The sequence below is a fragment of the Canis lupus genome, chromosome 13 (genome assembly GCF_048164855.1).
Source record: "Canis lupus baileyi chromosome 13, mCanLup2.hap1, whole genome shotgun sequence".
In the NCBI taxonomy this organism is placed as follows: Eukaryota; Metazoa; Chordata; class Mammalia; order Carnivora; family Canidae; genus Canis; species Canis lupus.
In genome coordinates this window covers 3351960-3367561 of record NC_132850.1, presented here as the reverse complement: position 1 = coordinate 3367561, position 15602 = coordinate 3351960, and the positions used below count along the sequence as shown (strand labels likewise).

The 15602-nt window shown below is 38.3% G+C and overlaps 1 protein-coding gene and 2 pseudogenes across 17 annotated transcripts in view; 2 read left to right on the top strand and 1 right to left on the bottom strand.

Annotated features, from left to right (window-relative positions):
* SCMH1 (Scm polycomb group protein homolog 1) overlaps positions 1-15602 on the bottom strand; it is a 177539-nt gene that overhangs the window by 22925 nt on the left and 139012 nt on the right. The gene's annotated exons all lie outside the window — the stretch shown is intronic.
* On the top strand, positions 1230-14376 carry LOC140602305 (protein-associating with the carboxyl-terminal domain of ezrin pseudogene; annotated as a pseudogene).
* LOC140602344 (protein-associating with the carboxyl-terminal domain of ezrin pseudogene) lies at positions 14137-15399 on the top strand (annotated as a pseudogene).

Here is a 15602-nt window from a genome sequence, read left to right as displayed (position 1 = left end):
ATTCATTTATCAGAATAGCACTTAGCAGTACAAAAGAATGAACTATTGATAGGGTGCTTCTCAAAAACATTATTTTTAGTGAAAGAAAGCAGATACAAAAGGTATATATAATTCTATTTATATATTAAGTTGAAGAATAGGAAAATCTAATCTACAGTGATAGAAATCAGAATAAAGGTAGGAGAGAAGGCTGATCATAAGGATGTATGATATGACTTCTAGGGGCAGTAGAAATGACTTTTATTTTGACTTGGGTTGTGGTTACATGGTGCTTACACAGATTAAAACTCATCTAATTGTACATTAAGATACGCACACTTCACTGCATGTAAATTTTACTTAATTAAAACATATGAAAAGAAAAAATATAACCAGCCCAGTGATGATTATAAAAAGAAATTCTACATGAATTGAAGTGTGAAATACAAAAGGCAAACTATAAAACCTTTAGTATTATTTTTAAAGATATATTTTTTTATTTGAGAGAGACAGAGTCAGAGCGAGTGAGCATGAGTGGTGGGGAGGGGCAGAGGGAGAGAGAGAATCTCCAGCAGCCAGAGTCTGAAACTGGGCTTGATCCCACGACCCTGAGATCATGATCCGGGCCGAAGGCAGATGCTTAACTGACAGAGCCACCCAGGTGCTCCTAAACTATAAAACCTTTAAAAATGTGGCCCTCCCCACAAAACAACTTTCCGCTTTCTTGGGACATTCACTCTTAGAACCCAACTACCATGTGTGAGTAGAACCCACCACCTTGTGGCAAAGTCCACATGGAGTGAAATCCATAGCTACAAGTGACTTGTTAGCCACTTGGTGGAAGTGGGTCCTCCAATCCTTGTCAACCATGTCAGCTGACACTGTGTAGAGCAGACACAATTGGTGGTGGTTTGCTGTGTAGCAAAGGATTAGTGGAAGGGACTGTGGTACCAGAAATAGGGTGCTACAGTAATAAAAGCATAACATACATGGCTTTGGCTTTGGGACTGGGAAGCAGAAAGCAGCAATACAGGGCCATGAAAAGGGTAGGAGTGAAAGCATAAAGGGCTGAAGTAGAAGCCTGTAGAATGTGGCAGAATCAAAGGATTCTTTTTGTTTTGTACTGTCTCTGTCCCTGATAATGCTTTTACCAGAAGGCTTCTTTTAGAAACTTGAGAGTGGAAGCCTACAAGGTTTTGAGGAGGCTGCCAGTGAGCACTTAAGGCAAGTGAGGAAAATCTTATTGGAAGATGAAGGATGGGAGACACTTGCAAGGTAGTGATGCAGAGTTTGACAACACTGTCACCTGCAGTAACGTGGAACCAGGAAGTAAGTGTACCCGGTGGACTCAGTGAAGTAGATAGAGATTTCCAGACGAAGTAATTAAAGTGCCAGGTGGCTTCTTACTGCCTATGATAAAAATGCAAAATGAGAGTGATGAGTTTAAAAAAAAACATAAAAAATAAAAAAGCCCAGGACTCATAGATTCCACAAATAAAAGTGCTTCTCATTTCTAGCCCTTCCAGAAGACAAACAATTCTAAATTAAGAAAGGATCAAATACAGAGTGGGGCAATAAAATAATTTATTAAGGGGCTAGAATGACTTAAGACTATGCTTCATAGATTCCTTCTGACCAAAAGGCCCTCCATGAATCTTAAGGGTCAGCTTTGCAGATTCTTTCCCTTAAACGGTAAGTTTTTAAGAATCCTAAAGGCATTGTCTCCTAGCAGCCATACTGGAAGCCCAAAGTAGGGAAGGGCTTACCTTTAAAAGATTCAAGGTTGTGATTTTTGTCTAATGAAGGAAATCTCAATGGTAGTCACAGAAAACCCCTCAAGTTTCTAAGAGAATCATTCATAAACACTGTCAGCTCAGATTAAAAGGGACAGAAATGGTACAAAATGAAAGAATCCTTTAGACCCAAACCTTTTCCAGATGGGATGAAGACCAAGAAAGCAACCTTAGTTTTCTTATGGAAAAGGAAGGATGATTCAGAAGACAAAACTAAGACCCATGGAAAACCCCAGGAAAGTAGTATTGGATCTAATTAAGGAACTGGCAACATGTGCCCAGCTGGATTTCAGAATTTCTACAAGCCAGTGACTGTTCCCTTTTGAATGGGTATATCTGTAAGTTATCCTATACCTGTGGGGAGTGGACAACATTTTTCTTTAGTTCACAGATCTTCAGATTGAGAACAAGTACACTCAAGGAGCTACTAAACTTGAGAATTGCACCTGAGAGGTTTCATTTGCAACTGGATCTGATATAGCTGATGAGATCCTAGATCCAGAGCCTGATGTTGTAAAGGGATGGGACTTTAAATGGAGAATCTTGCAAGAAGAATAAATTTCCCAAGCAGGCAAAATGTAAATAATTTATGTCCAGAGAGTAGAGTGAAGGGATTTAAAAATATGGTCCATAATTCTTTGACCCTCTTCTCATAGAAGAGTACGGTCTATTCTTCTCTTGAATCTGAACTCTACGACTGCTTAAGTAAGTAGAATATGGTGAAAATGACACTATACTAATTTTGGGGCTTAAGTCTTAAATGGAAGCCTCCACTTCCTGTCTCCTGGGACACTTGCTCTTGGAATGCAGCCACCATGGTATGAGGAAGCACAAGCTACCTTTTAGAGAGGTCTGTGTAGAGGAACCAGCACCAGTTTTGCTAGCCATGTGAACGAACCTTCTTGGAACTGGATCCTCTGGCCCCAGCTGAGCCACCCCAATGATGCCATGTGGAAGAGAGATGAACTGTCTTAATTTTAATACAGTTGAATATATTGATATTACTCTTTTTGGTATATGAAAGGTTATATACCTTTCTTTTATGGGTCATGCTTTTGTCTTGTTTTGAAATTCTTTTTTTTTTTTTTTGTTTTGAAATTCTTTCCCTATCTTAAGGTTGTAAAGATATTTATAACTGTCATGTTTTGGTTTTGTGCTGTGCCCATGAAATTAGAGGTTATAAAAAAATTGGAGAAGGATTCAGTATATAAGGAGCTTGGAAGTGGCCACTCCATCCTAACAACAAATGAAAAGCTGAACAAATGAAAAGATTAACAATCCTTTTTAGATCCATCAGAGGAGTGAGGTTACAGGATAAACTGCAGAGATAGGTGAGTACAGAAAATCACATTTTGCCAAGCAGAAACCTCCACAGTAACCAGTGCCAAGGTAGGAAAATCTAAACTGTAACTGACCAATTGCTGGAAGTTTAGTGTGGACGAGTCTAAGAGTTAAAGACTCCAGGGGGACCCACTCAGGGCGGGGGTGGGGATGTCCCATACTTTTCTAAGAGTTTTACCTTCAGGAGATCAACTAACATTCTCATAGTGAATATTGGAGAAAATCCCCTCATGCATTGGGCATGGAAAAGCATTGGGCATGGAAAAGGAACCATTTAAAAACATGCTAGAGTGTTCTACTCTTCTTAACAAGGCCTGCCCTCCGGAAAAATTATTTTACTAGAGCTTGCCCTGCCAGGATTTGGTCAGAGCCTAACCTAACTAGGAGAAGGGAAATACCCAATTCCAGCCCTCTCTAGTCATCCTGTCCCATCTAAGGGCAAGGGAGGATAAGAAATACTGGTGAAGTTCACAGCATGGGCCCCCTAAAAGACTGAGACCTAATCACAGGACTATAGAATACTTTCTCCCTCAGCACCTTATCATCATATTACTAAAGCCTATTTACAACAATTCCTTTTACCTACTACTTTATGTCTGGCTATCAAGAGTAAAATTACAAGGTATACTAGAGGACAAAAACTGCAGTTTTAAGAGATAAAGCACAAGCATAAGAAACTAGTCTTAGACTAGAAATCATAAGAACTAGACTCAGACATAGCAGGGATGCTGTAAGTATTAGATTGGAAATTTAAAACTATGATGAATATGCTAAGGGCTCTAATGGATAAAGTAGACAGCATGAAAAACAGATGTGCAGTGTAAGCAGAAAGATGGAAATTCTGAGAGAGACTCAAAAAGAAATGCTAGGGATAAAAAAATACTATAATAGAAATGAATGCCTTTTTAAAAAAAGATTTTATTTATTTATTCATGAGAGATACAGGCAGAGGAAGGAACAGGCTCCCTGCAAGGAGCCTGATGTGAGACTCAATCCCTGGACCCCAGGATCACAACCTGAGCCAAAGGCAGATGCTCAACCACTGAGCCACCCAGGTGCCCCAGAAATGAATGCCTTTGATGGGCTCATTAGTAGACTCATTAGGGGGCATGGACAAGAAAAGAATCACCAGGCTTGATGGTATTTCAATAGAGATTTGCCAAACTAAAAAAGGAAAGAGAAAAAAGACTGCAAAACAAAACAAAACAAAACAACCCAAGAGACTATCTAGGAATTATGGAAACACTACAAAAGGTATAATATACACACAGTAGGAATACCAGCAGAAGAAAGGAACAAAAGACATTTTTGAAGACAAATGACAGAATTTCCCCAAATTAGTATCAGACACCAAATCACAGATTCAGGAAGATCAGAGAATACCAAGCATGAAAAATACCAAGAAACCACCTACAATAAGGCATAGTATATAAAAATGCAAAAAATCAAAAATTAAAAACAAAATCTTGAAAGAAACCAGAGGTGAAAGCCCCCTTATGAGCAACAATAAAAATTAACATCCTTAGAAACCATGTGAGCAGGAAAAGACCACAGGGAAATACTGTGGTATAAGTGTTGAGGGAAAACCAACCTAGAATTCTGTACCTTGTGAAATTATCCTTCAAAAGTGGAGGAGAAATACTTTCTCAGACCAAAAAAAAAAAAAAAAAAAAAAGAGGGAGTTTGCTGATAATAGGTTACATTGGAAGAAAGGTTCAAGGGACTCCTTAGAGGGAAGGAAAATAATACAGATCAGAAACTCAAATCTACATAAAGAAAGCAAGCACTAGAGAAGGAATAGATGAAAGCAAAAAAGAAACTTAATTTTATTATTCTTAACTGGTCTGACAGATAACAGTTTCTTCAAAATAAAAATAACAACAAATGTATTTGTGTATGCTTATGTGTGTGTATATGCTTATTTATACTTATGTATAAGTAAAATGAATGACAGCAATCATACAAGGGATGGAAAGGGGGAATTAGGATTATTTGTTATATCTGTGATGTGGTACAGTGCTGTTTGAAAGTAGACTTGGATTAGTTATGAATGTATATTGTAAACTCTAAGGTAATCACTAAAAAATAAAAAAGAAGTATAACATATACTAAAAAGGAGAAAAATTGGACTCCTATAAAATGCTCAATTAAAACCACCAAAGACAAGAGAAAAAGGGGCTCCTGGATGGCTCAGTCAGTTAAGCATCTGCCTTAGGCTCAGGTCATGATTCCAGAGTCTTGGTATCAAACCATGCACTGGGCTCCCCGCTCAGTGGGGAGTCTGCTTCTTCCTCTGCCCCTTACCCTGCTTGTGTTCTCTCTCAAATAAATAACTAAAATCTAAAAGAAAAAGGTAGAGAAAAGTGGAAGACAAAAATAGACATAAAGAATAAAGACAACACTGTGATGCCTGGGTGGCTTAGTGGTTAAGTGCCCGCCTTTGGCCCAGGGCGTGATCCTGGAGTCCTCAGATCGAGTCCCACAACAGGCTCCCTGCATGGATTCTGCTTCTCTCTCGGCCTGTGTCTCTGCCTCTCTCTTTGTCTGTGTCTCTCATGAATAAATAAATAAAATTAAAAAAAAAGAATAAAGACAACAAATAGAAAACTCAACAAAAATGGAAGCTATTTAACCAACTATAGCAATAATCCCTTTTTAAAAAAAGATTTCTTTATTTGAGAGAGAAAGAGAGAGAGAGAGAGTGAGCAAGTAAGCACAAGCAAGCAAGGGGAGGGGCAGAGGAGAGAATCTTTCAAGCAGACCCGGCACTGAGCTCAGAGTCTAATGTGAGGCTCAATCCCATGGCCCATGAGATCATGACCTGAGCAGAAACCAAGAATCAGACACTTAAGTGCCTGAGCCACCCAGGTGCCCCAATAATCATTTTAAATACCAATGTCCTAACTACACCAATTAAAAACAGAGATTCTGAAAGTGGACCAAAAAACAAGAACCAACTATATGTTGCCTACAAGAAATCCACTTTAAATATAAAGAGACATATAGATTAAAAGTAAAGAGGTAGAGAAGGATATACTATGCTAACACTAATCAAAAGAAAGTGGGGATAGTTATATTAATTTGAGATGGAGTAAACTTCAGAGCAAGGAAAGTTACTGCAGATAAAGAGAAACATTACATAAATGATATAGAGGTCATTTATCTAAGGAGATATATCAATTCTTACCTTATATGCAACTAACAAAGGACCATCAAAATATGAAAGGTAAAAATAGAACTCTAAGGATAGACAGATGGATCTACTATTATAATTGGAGACGTCATCATCCCTCTCAGAAATGGACAGATCCAGCAGGCAGAAAATCGCTGAGGACATTGAAGAACACAATCCTACCATCAATCAACTGGATATAACCAATATCTATAGGATACTTTACTCAACAACAACAGAACACATATTCTTCTCAAGCTCATATGAAACATCATGAAGATGAACCATATACTGGGCTATAAAACATATCTTAACAAATTTAAAAGAACAGAAATTGTACAATATTTGCTCTTAGACCACAATGGAATTAAACAAAAAAATCACCTGTAACAGAAAGACAGGTGGAAAATCCCCCAATACTTGGAGGTTAAACAACATATTTATAAATAACACATGGGTCAAAGAATAAATCTCCAGAGAAATTTAAGTATATTTTGAACTAAATGAAAATAAAAACACAAAATTTCTGGAATGCAGCAAAAGCCATGGATGGGAGGAAATATATAGCACTGTATGTGTTAGAAAAGAAGAAAGATCTGAAATCAACAATCTAAGCTTCTACTTTAGAACACTAGAAAAAAGAGCAAATTAAAACTAAAGTAAGCATAAGAAAAGAAATAATAAAAATTAGAGCAGAAATCAGTGACACTGAAATTGGAAATCTATAGAAGAATAAAAATATCAGGATCCCTGGGTGGCGCAGCGGTTTAGCGCCTGCCTTTGGCCAAGGGCGCGATCCTGGAGACCGGGGATCGAATCCCACGTCGGGCTCCCGGTGCATGGAGCCTGCTTTTCCCTCTGCCTGTGTCTCTGCCTCTCTCTCTCTCTCTCTATGTGACTATCATAAATAAATAAAAATTTAAAAAAAGAATAAAAATATCAATGAAACCAAAAGCTGGTTCTTTGAAAAGATTAACATCAATAACCCTTTAGACTAATTTCTTAAAAAGATGACACAAATTACTAATATCAGATATAAAAGAGAGGACACCACTATGGATCCATGGTCATTAAAAGGATAACACAGGAATACTATGAATAATTCTAGGCCCACAAATATGATAATCTAGATGAAATGGACCAATCCATGAAATCCACAATCTCTCAAAACTCATAAAGAAGAAAAAGATAATCTGAATAGGCCTATATCTATTAAACATATTGAATCAATAATTAACCTTCCAAAATAGAAAGCACCAGACTCAGATGGATTCACTGGTGAATTCTACCAAGCATTTAAGAAATACATTTTACCAGTTATCTAGAGTCTCTTAGAAAATAGAAGCAGAGAGAATACTTCTTAACTCATTCTAGGAGGCTGGCATTATCCTAATACCAAAACCAGACAAAAACATTACAAGAAAATTAAAGATCAATGTCTCTCATAAACACAGATGCAAAAATTTTCAGCAAAATTATTAGCAAATCGAATCCAACAATATATAAAAAGAATTATACATTACAACCAAATGAGATTTATCCCAGGTGTGCAAAGCTGGTTCAAAACAGTTAAAAATAGATTAATGTAATCTGTCACATGAGCAGGCTAGAGAAGAACTATCACATAATCATATTAATAGATGACAAAAAACCTCTGGCAAAATCCAAGACCCATTTATGATTAAAAACTCTCAGCAAACTAGGAATATAGGAGAACTTCCTCAGCTTGATAAATATCTAGAAAAAAAACTTCAGCTAACACACTTAATGGTAGGAAACTAGAAACTTTCCCACTAAGATCGGGAACAGGGTAAGCATGTTCCTTCTAACCATAACTTCTCTCTTTTAAAAAAGATTTTACTTATTTTAGACAGAGAGAGTGAGCAGGAGGTCAGGGGGAGCAAAGGGGTGGGGGGAATCTCAAGCAGACTCCATACTGAGCATGGAGCCTGATGCAGGGCTCAATCTCATGACCCTGAGATCATGACCTGAGCTGAAATCAACAGTTGGATGCTTAACTGACTGAGCCACCCTGGTGTCAAGTCACAACTTTTGATCATTGTATTGGAAGTTCTTACTAATGTAATAAGATAAGGAAACACATTAGGAAGGTATACAGATTGGGAAAGAAGAAATAAAACTATCTCTGTTCACAGATGACAGAAATGTCTATGTAGAGAATATGAAAAAATTGATAAAAAAATTCTGGAATTAATAAGCAATTACAATAAGGTTGTAGGATACAAGGTTAATACATAAAAGTCAATTGCTTTCCTATATAACAGTAAGGAGCAAATGAAATTTGAAGTTAAAAACACAATACCATTTACATTAGTACTTCTAAAAATGAAATACTTAGGTATAAATCTAACAAAATATGTACAGGACTTATATAAGGAGAACTACAGGGGCACTTGGGTGACTCAGTCAGTTAAGTATCTGCCTTTGGCTCAGGTCATGATCCCAGGGATTGAGCCCAGCATTGGGTTCCCTGCTCAGCAGAGAGTCTGCCTCTCCTTCTCTATCTGCCTCTCTCCCTGCTCATGCTCTCTCTCATTCTGTCTCTCAGATAAATAAAATATTTTCAAAAAAGGAGAACTAAAAACTCTGGTGAATGAAATAATAATAATAAAAAGCTCTTAATACAGTTAATACTATAATTAATATTATAATACAGACTAAATATAGACTATTAACTATAGAGAACAAACGGTTTGGTTACCAGAGGGGAGGTCGGTGGGGGGATGGGTGAAATAGGTGATGGGGATTAAAGAATACACTTATCATGATAAAATAAAATAAAATATAAAAGAAGAGAAAATGAAATAAATGGAGAGAGATCCTATGTTCATGGACGGGAAGACTCAATATTGTTAAGATGTCAGTTTTTTCCAATTTAATCTACAGATTCAATGCAACTTCAACTGAAATCCCAGCAGGTTATTTTATGGCTACTGACAAACTGATTATAAAGTTTATATGGAAAGGCAAAAAAACCTCTAAATAGTCAACACAATTTTGAAGGAGAAGAACAAGTCTGGAGGGCTGATACTACCCAACTTCAAGACTCACTATAAAGCTATAGTAGTCAAGATAGTGTGAAAGAATAGACAAATAGATCAGTGGCACAGATAGAAAGCTAAGAAATAGTCCCACATAAATATAGTTAACTGATTTTTGACAAAGGAAAAATGGCAATATAATAAAGAAAAACGTAGTCATTTCAACAAGTGCTAAACAACTGGACAGCCACATGCAAAAAAGAGACTTAGATATAGACTATACACAACTTTTTTTTTTAAGATTTTATTTATTTATTCATAGAGACAGAGAGAGAGAGAGAGAGAGAGAGAGGCAGAGACACAGGCAGAGGGAAAAGCAGGCATCATACAGAGAGCCTGACATGGGACTTGATCCCGGGTCTCCAGGATCACTCCCTGGGCTGCAGGCGGCGTTAAACCACTGCGCCACCGGGACTGCCGTATACACAACTTTCACAAAAATTAACTCAAAATAGTTTACAGACCTAAATGTAAAATTCAAAACTATAAGACTCCTAGAAAATAAACTAGGAGAAAAATGAAATGACCTTGCGTATGGCAGTGACTTTTTAGATACACCACCAAAGAAATAACTGATAAGCTGGATTCATTAAAATGAAAATATTCTGCTCTGTGAAAGACAATCAAGATAATGAGAAGAAAAGCCATAGAGTGGGAAGAAATATCTTTAAAAGGCACTCCGGATAAAGAACTGTTTTCCAAAATATACAAAGAATTTAAAAAACCCTCAATGATAAGAAAATGAACAACCCAATTAAAAATTGGGTCAGTGCTGTTAAACAGATACCTTGCCAAAAAAGATACACAAATAGCAAATAAACATATAACAAGATGCTCTCCCCTGTATGTCATTAGGGAGATGCAAATTAAAACAATGAAATACGACCACACATCTATTAGAACAGCCAAAATCCAGAACACTAATACCACCAAATGCTGGCGAGGATGTGAAAAAAGGAACTCTCATTCATTGCTTATGGGAGTGCAAAATGGTCCAGCCACTTTGGAAAAGACAGTTTGGCAGTACCTTGCAAAACCAAACACACTCTTACCATATGATCCAGAAATCTTATTCCTTGGTATTTATCCAAAGGAATTTAAGATTTATGTCCACAGAAAAACCTGCACATGAATGTTTATAGCCACTTAATTCATAATTACTCAAACTTGGAAGGAACCAAGATGTCCTTCAGTAGGTGAATAGATGAACTGTGGTATAGCCAGACGATGGTATATTATTCAGCCCTAAAAAGAAATGAACCATGAAAAAGACATGAAGAAAATGTAAATGCATATTACTAGGTGAAAAGGCTATACATACTGCATGGTTTCAACTTTATGACATTCTGAAAAAGGAAAAATTATAGAGACAGTAAAAAGATGAGTGGTTGCCAGGAGTTAGGGGGCAAGGAGGGATGAATAGGCATAGCATGGAGGATTTTTAGGGCAGGTAAACTATTTTGTATGATCCTAGAATTGTGGATACATATCATTATACATTTGTGAAAACCCATAGAATGTACAACCCCAAGAGAGAACCGTAGTGTAAGCTATGGATCTTGAATGATAATGATGTTTCAATGGAGGTTCATCACTTGAAACAAATGTAGTTACTACCCTGGTAAGGGATGTTGATAATGGAGAAGCCTATGCATGTGTGGAGACAGGGGTATATGGAAAATCTCTGGACCTTCTGCTCAATTTTGCTGTGAACCTGAAAAAACAGTCTAGTAAAAATTCAGAAAACAAAAAAGAGCTAGCAGATGCAAATATCCAAGAGTGGGGAAGTAGAGCATAAGCCTTTCCTAAATGTATGTGACAAATATCCTAAATGTATGTAAAATTCTTTTATGCAATCATTTTGCAGGACTGGTTTCCCACCAAACACCCATTGGAAAATGCCACTAGAGTAATGAATAATGATACTTAAAAGTAAGATGCTAGACATGAGAAACTCAATACAAAATTTGGAAGATAGAGTTGAGGAAAGCTTTGAAAAAAGTTGAGCAAAAAGTCAAAGAGAATAAGGAGAAGATTAAAGAGGGTTAAGAATATTATAGGACAGGTTCAAGAGGTTCAACATCATGAACAATGTGTGTCAGGAGGAGTGCAGAGAGACAAAGAAGAAGGAGAAAATCCCTGACGAAAGATTTTAAGAAAATTTCAAGAAACTAAATGAATGGGCACACACAAGGGCCAGCATGGCAGTGTCTCATCCTAGGTAAGACTGCAGAACACTAGGGATGAAGAGAACATCGAAGAAAACAAACAGGTTTCATGTAAAATTAAACATGCAATGTAAGATTTACATGGGAAAACAAAGACAGGGGAAGTAGCAAACTGGGAATAATACGAAAGGGAGGTAAAGAAGATGTCAAGGAACTCAGCAGGCTTCAGAAGAGACTCTTCATGACAGTATGAAATGATAGAATATATAAAGTGCTTGGACATAAAGAGATATGTACACAGTAGTGAGAGCTTAAGGTTGAATTAGTACTAGCAAAATACACACATAAAGAAATCAACAAGATTTACTCTGAAAACATGTGCAACAAAGGAAAAGTAATCATAGTACACTACTTGGCTCAGTTGAGAACAGTATGCCACAAATTACAATGACAAAATACTGGGCGTCCCGGGTGGCTCAGAGGTGCCACCTTCAGCCCAGGGCATGATCCTGGAGACCGGGGATTGAGTCCCACATCAGGCTCCCTGCATGGAGCCTGCTTCTTCCTCTGCGTGTGTCTCTGCCTCTCTCTCTCTCATGAATAAATAAAATCTTAAAAAAAAAAAAAGACAAAATACTGAAATCTAATCAAAATTATAATATCATGGTATTAAAATAGGGAAGTATGTGTGGGTGGGTAAGGGACAAGGAGATTAAGAAGAGTTAAATTTTCAACTTCTAAAGTGGGTTGTCAGTTAAAAAATACCTGAAGCATAAAAACAATTAGCAATATCAACACGCCATTCACACATCTGGAGGTAAATAAAAGAATAGCTGAATTAAAAGTGATTGCATTTAGTGAGAAATGACAGGTGGAAAAGGTGACCAGTCTGTTTTGTTTTTGTCGTAATTCTTAAAAACATATTGTTCCTTTAAATTATGAGCATGTATATAACTGAAAAAAAAAAAACTAACTCTTAAAAAGTGTTGTGCAGTTAAAAAAATGAGAGGGAGGTATAAAGGATACAGTGTGGCACATAGCTTTCAATCCATGATAGCTTTTACTGTTCACATTTGAAGAGTCTGTAAACGGTAACTTCATCTAATGTTTCCACTGCATAAGTGTGGAAACTGAGGCTTAGAAAGGGAAGTGATGTCAAGGACACACAGAATGAGCCAAGGCCCAGGTAGAGGATAGCCACACAATGAATGGTCAAAACTGCTATAGTCTGTCCAGGAGCAGGAAACAGAGATGGAAAGCAAGTTCCCACTTTTCTTAGGCTGTGAGAGTCAGGTTGAGGAAGGGATGCCAGCTCAGTGACGGTCAGATTTTAATGGAACCTGCATCCCTTAAATGGAATAGTGAGGTACAGTCATTGCTGTGGGTCTTCTAGGTAAGGTTGAAAAGGTGCACAAGTCCCTTAGTGGTATCTAGAATGATGTGGATAAACCAAGCAAATATATAAGCATCTAGGGGACATGCCATGAGGTTGGAAAACATATAATCAGTATGGTTACTAAGGTGTTTATCTGTTTTTTCTTCCTCATCCATGGAGCTTAGGAGCAAAGGCCACTGTTCATTAATTTAATGATACTCTTGCATGAAGCTAACCCAACAACTGGCTGGGCTTAGATGCAGATAATATATTTGGAGAAATTTTGTAATAGGACCCAAAGGTTATGTGGAGAAGAAACCAGAGCTGGCCTTCCCATGAAACTCAAATGTTCTAGGATTTGGGTGGAGACATACTTAACTCCTAAGAAAAAGACTCTGCTAACTTCCCTGGAGATCATTCCAATTGCTTAAAGAAGGTGGAGGATCTACAGAATAACCAGAGTGAGGTTTCACATGTCTCTTTACAACGTAAGAAATGAGTCTTGTTCTTTACAGTAATCCCATTGGGATTCCAGCGGTGTAGCTCTTCTAAAGTTACCTTCATAGATGGCTGGTTTATGAAATGGAAACAGATATACATAACCCTGGTTTACTACCTGCCCACTGCAGCCACCACACTGCTCTGAATCAAATGTTCACTGGCTGGTCTCCAAAATCAAGTTCACTCTCACAGTACCAAGGTTTGCCACTATCGAGGACTTAAAAGAAAAATTAGCCAGAGTTTTGTTTGGGATTTTACAGACTGGTTTTTGCCCTCATCATCCTGAAAAGAAGGTGAAGGCTCTCACTGGAAATGAACTGTAGCTCTGGATTTCAGTGTTGGTGGACGTTCTCTCCAGCTTTCAACAGACTTTGTGGAATCCCATCCTAAAATGTCAGCCAGTGCTCTCACGTAACTGTCCCATGACTTCTTCAAGAATGATTTTCTAGAAGTTGTGGATTTCTTGAAAAGTTTAACATTGAAGAGTAAAGATGAGAAAAATGGAATTCTTCAAGTTTCAGCTGCTAGTAAGAGGAATTAATAGCATTGTGGTTGGTGCCTCTTCTGCTTAATCAGTTGGTGTGTGCAGAGCCAGCAGCCTTTAAGAGTTTTCTTCCTCCCCTGCTTGACCCCATAAAAACAATGCACAGGGAAAAACCCCAGAACCCCCCTGCCTGCTCTTGCTGGCTCTGTTCCAGTCCTAGGTGAGCCCCGTGCTGCTCCAGCTGTTGAGGTGAAGCACATGTGGAACAAGCTGCTGTCCCACCTGGAGGCCAACATGGAGCGATTCATTCAGGAGCACCTGAAGAAAGTCACCTTGCCACACGTGTCACCAGGCTGGCGGGATGCCAGTGATTCCATTGTGGCAGTTACTCTTTACAGCCCAGCAATGCTGGTCTACTTGGATTAGAGGTGATGGTAGGAGGAGAAAGATATCTTCAAACACACTGTTTCCAGTTCTATGAAAACTATTGACCCTTCCTGATGGTGGATTTTCTTAGCCTACGTAATGTCCCATGAATGGAATCTCAGATGTAAAAAGTACCTCAGAACACAGTGAAAACTCCTTCCCATCAAGGTCTAAAAAGGCTGAAGAGGGGCCTTATTAGAGTGAGCTAAAGGGGTCGGCAAACAAAACTGTCCATGTATATATCTGCCCCACAGAAATGCTATGACGCTGCCAAGTCCTCGCTCACTAACGAGGAGATGCGGGATGACTTTGAGCTCAGCAGCTAAGACACTGAGATATACTCTGGAGGTGGAACCATGGCTGCAAAACCTATTACCTCGGGGAGCAAAAGGCATTTCCTCCTCTGCTTCCATTCACTGAAGAGTCCAAGCTTTTAAGATCAAGCTTACACCAAAAGACCAGTCTTGCACAAAGTGGGGATGAGCCAGATCAAACCAAGCCACTGAAATGTGTCACAAGAAAGGAGGCCTAAGGTTCCATCAGAACTGAGTTTAGGAGAGTTTACCAATTCAAGTAAAAAAGAAGCCAGTACAAGATCCTGAGTTGGACTGTTTTGCTGATACGATCCCAGAAATGAAGCCTGTAACTGCTATTCTTATTTTACCTGATTGAGAGCAAAGTTCTCAAGGATGATGTCTCACCAGTCATGCAATTTTCCTCAAACTTTGCTGCAGCACAAATTACTGAGGGAGGGCCTGAAGGCTGGGGAGGGGAAGGGACCTGAGCTAGGAAAACAATAACTATGACACTGTGTGGCAGTTACACTATAGGAAAAAGGATTCCTTTAGGGGAAAAAAATACCACATGAAACTAGTACCTCAAAAGCAGGCTCTGCAGACAATGCCCCCCAGAGCATCCTGTTTCTGCGGTAGCAGGAGCTCTGTGCTACCCGCAGTGTGCACCCCTGAGTGCAACTAAGAGCCCCAGGCAGTGAAGAGGCTCACAGCTCTGGTTTCTCTGAGGAAAGGCTGCGTGGGTTTGACTAGAAGCTCTGTGAAACACAAGTGGCTGTTGAAAGGCTGAATTCACTGTTACTGTTTTTCCTCCAGTAAAGAAAGAAAATAAATACAAAAAGCCAAGCTGATTAGCTTAGTTCTGTGCTATTTCTTTAAGTCAGAAGAGTAAGCTCTACTATGAAATAAAACTTACAGAAAAAATTTTATCTATAAAGTATATGAATGATTTTTAAATTGCTAAGCTTTTCCTATGCAGCTAATGGGTGTCTAGTTGTGCTGTCGAAT